Source organism: Camellia sinensis, chromosome 6 (genome assembly GCF_055761805.1).
Source record: "Camellia sinensis isolate YWXY chromosome 6, ASM5576180v1, whole genome shotgun sequence".
NCBI classification, from domain to species: domain Eukaryota; kingdom Viridiplantae; phylum Streptophyta; class Magnoliopsida; order Ericales; family Theaceae; genus Camellia; species Camellia sinensis.
This window is the reverse complement of record NC_138966.1, coordinates 132,873,711-132,881,285: the sequence shown is the minus strand read 5'-3', so window position 1 is coordinate 132,881,285 and position 7,575 is coordinate 132,873,711.

Sequence of the window (7,575 nt, the reverse complement as noted above, 5' to 3'; positions counted from 1 at the left end):
TGCGTGTTTGGCTACAATTAGAATTTATTAAAAGCTGCATCATGCTGTCATAAAAATCCATTAATTAGATGTTCTCTTCTCCCAAACCATTGCTTCTTACTTTGACTAAGATAATTACTATAGGTATTCCTTCGGTTAACGAGCTACTACAACAGTGAGTGGTGTTTGTATAATGGAAATTCTCTAAAATTGTAATGATTTGGAGTGCCAAGCACTTTGTTCTTCATATCTTCAAATATAGACCAACAAGCAATCATAGTTTGCATTGACTTTCTCTATTTCAGAAAATTTACACATGTATGTAGATGTTTCATACTTGGCAACCTCTGATGATTTTGTACATGACTTGATTCCAAATTTCTTGTTCGTATAATTAGAGTTATAAATTTTCCTTTTATGATTATGCATAAATTTGTTTAATTATTTGATTCAAGAACAAATAAAGACTATGTAGTTGGTTTTGTTGTATATTAATTCAAATCTTTTAATAGTTGTTGAAGCTCTTTGACTATATTTGTTAACCTTAAATCTTTGGATAATTTTTTTGTGTGTGTGTGTGTATAAATTATCACTTTTGGCACCTACAATTGTGCAATGCAAGATGGGTCGATAAAAGTTGTATCTGAATGTTTCAGATTAGAAAAAGCGACCTCTCTTGTTGGTAGGCTCCATTGAGCCTAACTTCTTCTCATAAATTTCTTTGCAATCAAAATTATAGTCTTAGTTTCTAATTAACTTCCCCATATTTTGTTTCTTTTTTCGACATTTTTTTTTAATTGATAGTATTGAAATTTATATAGGTATCTTTCTTCTTTTTTTTTTTTTTTTTACATGACATATGAATTGTTGCAAATTTAATAGTGAGAGTAGTGCGGGTTCGGGCCCTGTCAGTCCCAGCCTTTCTATCTCTCTTATAGCAGTACTAGTTGTTTTTTAGGATTGGAATAGGAAGGTATCATCACTCTTACATTCCTTTCTATCTCTTATCTTCTTTCCTTACTTCTTCATTCTATCTTCTTTGGCTTTATCTATCCTCTCCTAGCAGCCAGTATTCCGATCCTATCTATCCAATCTACCAGACAATCTTGTTTCTCAATTCTTTTGTCACATAATAATCCTATTGTCTTATCTTTTACTCTGATTTGCCTAATAAGTGTAAGCTTTGTTGCCTGAACACAATTGGTGCTGACCACACTAGGTGCTACCCTGGTAGCAAGAGAGGCCAGGCGGTGACAATTGAGAGGTTGTTAAAATCTTTCTAGGCGAGTCACCACTGTCTCTCTTCGATCGAGCCCCTTGTATGCCTTATTCATACTCCTCCGCAGAGGGAAGAAAAGACCTGTCCCTAATGAAAAGAAGAAGTTAGCAATCCAACGTGTTACCGGAGGTGGAACTATACGTTTGTGATGGTTTTCTAATTTGGTACAATATGAAATGTAGCAACTTTATTACTGTCAGTTTAAATTTAGTAATTTTTTATTTTTTATTTTTCATTTTTTCTTGATTTTTGTAATTCTTTATTTTTTCTTGATATTTGTAATTCTTATTCTTGTTTTACAAATTTTGTTTAGTATTTTCTTGATTATTTTGTAAATTTTCTTAAATAGTTTGGTATTCTTTTGATAAAGTGTTGGATTTTTCTTTGTCTTTTGGTTTGTTTGTTAGGACATCTTGAGAAAAGAATTTGTAACTTTTGGTTTTCAAATGCTTGAGATTAGTTAAAATGGACCTCACTTTGTCATAGTCTCCATTGAGAGTTTCTCTCTTAGATTTCCTTGCAATCAAAATTATAATCTTAGTTTCGAATTAAATTTCTCATATTTTGTTTCATATTTCAATATTTTATTTTATTTTTTTTTTTTGTTTTAATTGATAGTATTAAAATTTATATAGGTGCATTTCTTTCAATTCCTCTTTTTCCTTTATATGGCAAATGAAGTGTTGCAAATATATTAGTGATGGCTTTTAATTTGATTACTGGGTAATTCTGTATATTCTTATTGATTTTCGTAATTCTTATTACTTTCTCACGATTTTTTGTTTAATATTTTCCTTATTATTTCATAAAATTTTAAAATAATTTGGTTTTCTTTTGATAAACATATTATTTATTGTTTGATTTTCCTTTGTCTTTTGGTTTGTTTGTTTGCCAGGAAATCTTGAGAGAAGAGTTCGTAACTTTTGGATCTCAATGCTACACTTGTCACCTTTTTATATCACTTTTGTTGTACCAGCTCATGTGTCAGCACGTCATTGGTGTAATAGGTCCTGCCACTCGTGTCTATCTCCAATGTAGGTGCTAACACATAAGATGGTACACTAAACGTGGTATAAAAAAGGTTTTAAGGGTGGCAGCATTACTCTTAAATTTTTCTTTATTATTTCATAAAATTTTTAAATAGTTTTGTTTTCTTTTGATAAATATATTATTTATTGCTTGATTTTTCTTTGTCTTTTGGTTTGTTTGTTTGCTAGCATATCTTTAGAAAAGAATTTTCAAGTTTTGGAGCTCAATGCTTAAGATTAGTAAAAACGACTTCTCTTTCTCGTAGTCTCCATTGAGACTATGTTTTTCTCTATCATTTCTTTGTAATCAAAATTGTAACCTTAGTTTCTAATTAAATTTCCCACATTTTGTTGTGTTTCGATATAATGTTTTTTTGTTTTGTTTTAAATGATAGCATTAAAATTTATATTGGTGCATTTTTCTCACTCTCTTTTTCCTTACTTATAGGATAAATGAACTGTTGCAAATTTATCAGTGACTTTTTAATTTAATTACTTGGTAATTGTGTGTATTCTTATTGATTTTCGTAGTTCTAATTGTTGTCTCACAATTTTTTGTTTTATATTTTCTTTATTATTTCATATTTTCTTAATTGTTTGGTTTTCAATATTTTTTTGTGTCAATAAAGTGTTTTGAAATTTGTATAGGTGCATCTCTTACAATTTCTCTTTTTCTTTAAATATATGTGACAAATGAACTCTGACAAATTTGGAAGTGACTGTTTCTAATTTGCTTACTTGGTAATTTATCACTTCGTGGCTTGCCTCAAACCAATGCATCCTGAAAATACCCAAGTCTTCTGATAGGCTTGTTCTTCATGTGCTGATTTCTACATTTGTACCTTTTCAAGCCTGGACTTCATTAGTGTGTGCAGTCTAACTTTTGAATGTTGTTAGTTATATAATGATGCATATTTGCTCATGCAGGCAAGCATTATTTGACTATGTTTTCTTTATTGAAATACTATTTTGGTGTTTCTGTTACTTACATTTCTAAAATATTTTTAAGGTTGGACTCTTTAATTATTTTCTTTGCTTAACTTTTCTAATAATCACATAGTTGTAACAATGTTTAGTTAAGGGATGCAAAAGTGATAACAGCCTGTAGTTGAGGAGGTAAAGTGTAGTTTCCCAATAAATTATGGTTTTAGATTTAGACCCACATCTCTCGTTATGAAGGTGTATCTTACGAATTAGATGGTATTAGCACTTTTATACTAAAAAGCACGAGCATGGACACAGACACTCGGACATGTAATTTTCAAAAAATGCAGGACACGACACACTAGGGACTCATTCAAAACATATATTTTTATATTTTTATTATATTTATATTTTTAAATATTTAATATGTATTTTATGCCAAATATTTAATTTTATTAAATTTATCAATCTTAAGTATGCTATTTTAATAAAAAAAATTAAAAATTTTAATTTTGTTTGAAAAAAATAGTTCTCAACGTGTTCCTAACGTATCCCTATCATGCCCCTAACGTATCCCTATCATGCCCCTAACGTGTCCCTAACATGTTCTCAACGTGTCCCTAGCATGTCCTCAACGTGTCCCTAGCGTGTCGTCAGCATGTCCATAGCGTGTCCTTAGTGTCTTAGCGTGTCCGACGCTTGTCCGGAGCGTGTCCATGTCCGACATGTGTCGGACACTTGTATGTGACCTCTAGAGAGGTGTTCGTGCTTCATAGCTTTTATAGAACTGTAAATTGTGCCAAAATATTTTTTTCCCCATATATACAGTTGTCTAACATCATTTTTTATAGTTTATGCCAACTCATATTTGCTACATGAATAGATTAGAATAAAAAAAAGATAGAAAAGAAAATGAGAAAATGAAATAATTATGATTCTTGATTCAATTTGATTCACAATTCACACAATTAGGATTTTGATTCGTGATACGATTCTTGAATTGACAACCATGATACAATACAACAGGGACTACTGATGCACTTGTTGAAGCAAGAATGCATCAATGGAATCTTGGTTATTTTTCTGTTCTCTGATTATTACATTTCCAATCTTCAGCTGGTCTTAATTTTTCGTGCTTTGAATCACGTGGGAGAAAAGCATGGGAAGTCATGCGATTCTCTTTTCAAATCAAATGGGCAGTCATGTGTTTCAAGCACACTGTCAATGCTTAATCAAAGTGAAATGTAAGCTTTATCTTTCATGCATTTTTCCGTCTTAATTTTTTTTTTTTTTGGTTGTGAATATGAAGATTTTATAGCTGACAATGCTAATTGTTCTTCATGGCTATGATATTTATTCTAGCTTCTTGGGTTTGATCTACACTAACTAAACTGAGCAACTTGTGTGAAACATACTTATGTTTGTTTTTATATTGTGAATTGGATTACATTTTGAATTTATTTACCTATTCTAAGATAATCAAATGCAAATTGTTGTATAATTGCCATATGTACGCCATTTCTTTGTTTTTGTTTGTTTCTCTTTTGTGAAATACAAAATATTTAAGGGGATATAGAAGTCCTCATGGAAATGAAAATATTCTATTTGTTTCATATAGCATTCTAGATGACTTCTCTTTCTTGTATTATTTAGATGGATTCTCTATTTATGCATTTGTGGGATCCTTTCGGGAATTATCTTGAAATAACATTACAGTTCTGTTGTCATTTGTGATGATTTCTTAATCTCTCCTTATGAGCTTATGTTTTCATTTTGTTCTGTTTTGCCTTTGGTATTATTTGTCGTAGTCTTCTTTTCTAAATCTTTCCTTGGGTACAATTTGTTACAAATGGTGGCTTAATCTTATTGTTGCCTCATTGATGAGTGTTCGTGTGACCATTCATCATTTTCATCAGCAATCACTCATCTATAGCTTGAATATGTAACTGTCAATTTTTCTTCTTTGATTAGATTTTATTATTTCAAAAATGTGTTCATGTGGGATGTCTACAACCAAGATTGTGTGACTAGGATTATCATTTATCCCTTTTAAAATTATCATTTTGTTGTTTATTTTCCTTAGAATTGCATGTCCATATAGTTCCTGCTTGAAGGTTGAGCTTGGATTGACAACCCCAGCCTAAGTGAATGAAGTCCACAGGAGAGCAGTGTACCATACCCCCCATCTTTGACCTATGCATATTTCATACCATATTAGACCTTTCCCACTTCTAAAGATCTAAATTTCATGAAGAACACAAGATTTACATAGTTTATCCCAAAATGTAGGATTATATCCGCAACTACTTTCAAAGTTGCAAGAGATTACCTGAGATAGTCATTTTTTCTCCAACTATTAAATACATAGAAATTTGGGCAACATGTCACAATTGTTGAAATGCAACAAATACCCTTACTTTAAAATTCAGTCGAGTGGTTAGTGTCTAGTACTTATTAAGATTCACACTAGTTATAGTATTTTCGAAAGTTGAAAATATTTTCTACCTCAATAAGTTTGTTTTCCATACAAAATGGAAAAGCAACGCCCAATTCATTTTTATTAAATGAGTGTTTGAGAGGATTTAGATTAGATATATACTCATATTACAGTTTTCTGTTGATATTTCTTTTCTATCATACCAAATGTCAAAAAATGAATATATATATATATATATATATATATATATATTTTAGAAACTACGGTAACAAAGACTCGTACAATAGGGGCTGGATCTTCTGTCCCAATATTGTGTCCCGTCTCTCAGTGCTGTTCCTCTTATACTGCCACGTGGTTATCAATAAAAAGCAAATCACTCGGAGTCAATATTTTCGTCTCTCTCTCTCTCTCCAATGGATCACATGACTGGTTCATCTCAGATCTGGAATCTCTGAGACCGAGGCTCATACCAGCGATCTCACATCTTCACCGTCAATTGCTTCCTGCCTGATGCAGGATGTGGTGCTCAGACTACTGTTGCTTCTCTGAAACTAGCTCACCTGCCGAAACGACCTTGTAAAAATAGTATTAGATTGTCAAAAAAATTTCTTCTAGATCTCAATGATGAGTTTTATGTTGTGGATTTTCATCATTGCCTTTGTAAAAGTAGTCCTCTGAAACTCGTTCACCTATCGAGCCTTGCACAGAATTTGACATCAAAACTATTATTGGACCAGATCTCTGAAATTGCACCGAACAGAGAGTGCGAGAGTGATAGATATGTAGTCATATATATGTATATTTAGATACAATACTCCAGTCAAGTTTTTCTCTTTTCTTTTTATCCTATTCGTAGACCCCCTATTTACTCACAAACATAAATTGCTAATTTTATTTATTGAGTTTGATTTGTTATATTTGAAAATTTTGGATTATTGTTACAGAATTCTTGTGCGGCTGAAATTTGCGTTTGGTGATTGTTATCTAATTTATCTATCTAAAGAGGATTAGATGATGACGAAGGAGACGACTTGATTCAAGTTACAAAGAACGGACTATCATGACTCGAGAGAGAGAGAAGGATAGGAGAGAGTTAACAGAGTTAGGAATTAGTTTTAGTGATGGACACGTGTAAGCACCGAAGTAAGGGGACAGGGAGTTGAGACACACAACTGGGACAGACGATCTGAAGCCGTACAATTGACCCATTGGTGGTCCATAGCAATTATCTTAGAAGATGGGGACGCACTTGTATTTTGGTCTACTATCAACATTAATTTCCATCCTAATGCTGTGTTGTAAAATTCACCCAATTTTTTCACTGTCACTGTTTCAGGTAACATTTTATTTATTTATTTATATTTTTAATTGTTCACATTTTAAGATGAACAGCTTTCACAAGCATCTTTTTAGTGTAATTTTATATATTGGCAGGAAACATTTTATTTAAAATATATATAAAAAAAAAGGTGTAGGGGTCATGTTAGCAAATTTGTCTTATTATAAACGACAAGTGATAATAGAAGTTTAATAGATCACATTACACTTCTAGGGACTAAATAAATTTGTCTATAAAAAGTTGATTAGTTGTAAGAAAGTCTTGATGAGAAACTCGTTTATGTACAACATTACTCTATAAAAATACATTTGTTCCTCTTTAAGCATCTCAATTTCATTTTCTCATTTTCTTTTCTCTTCGATCGGCTCTCATTTGAACTAAAGCATGTTTATTTTATTGGTGATCAAGGTTGCTTCCAAGGTCCTCCAAGTGGTGGCGTCATGTTACTTATGGTTGCCTCATCGATAGAGTGTTCATGTGATCGTTGAGAAAGAGTGTTCATCTAAACACACCTAATAGTTGTTTTGGAGATTGTGGCACTAATAACTGTTTTGCAGATCATGACCTTGAGAAAGAAGTTGGCTTTTGT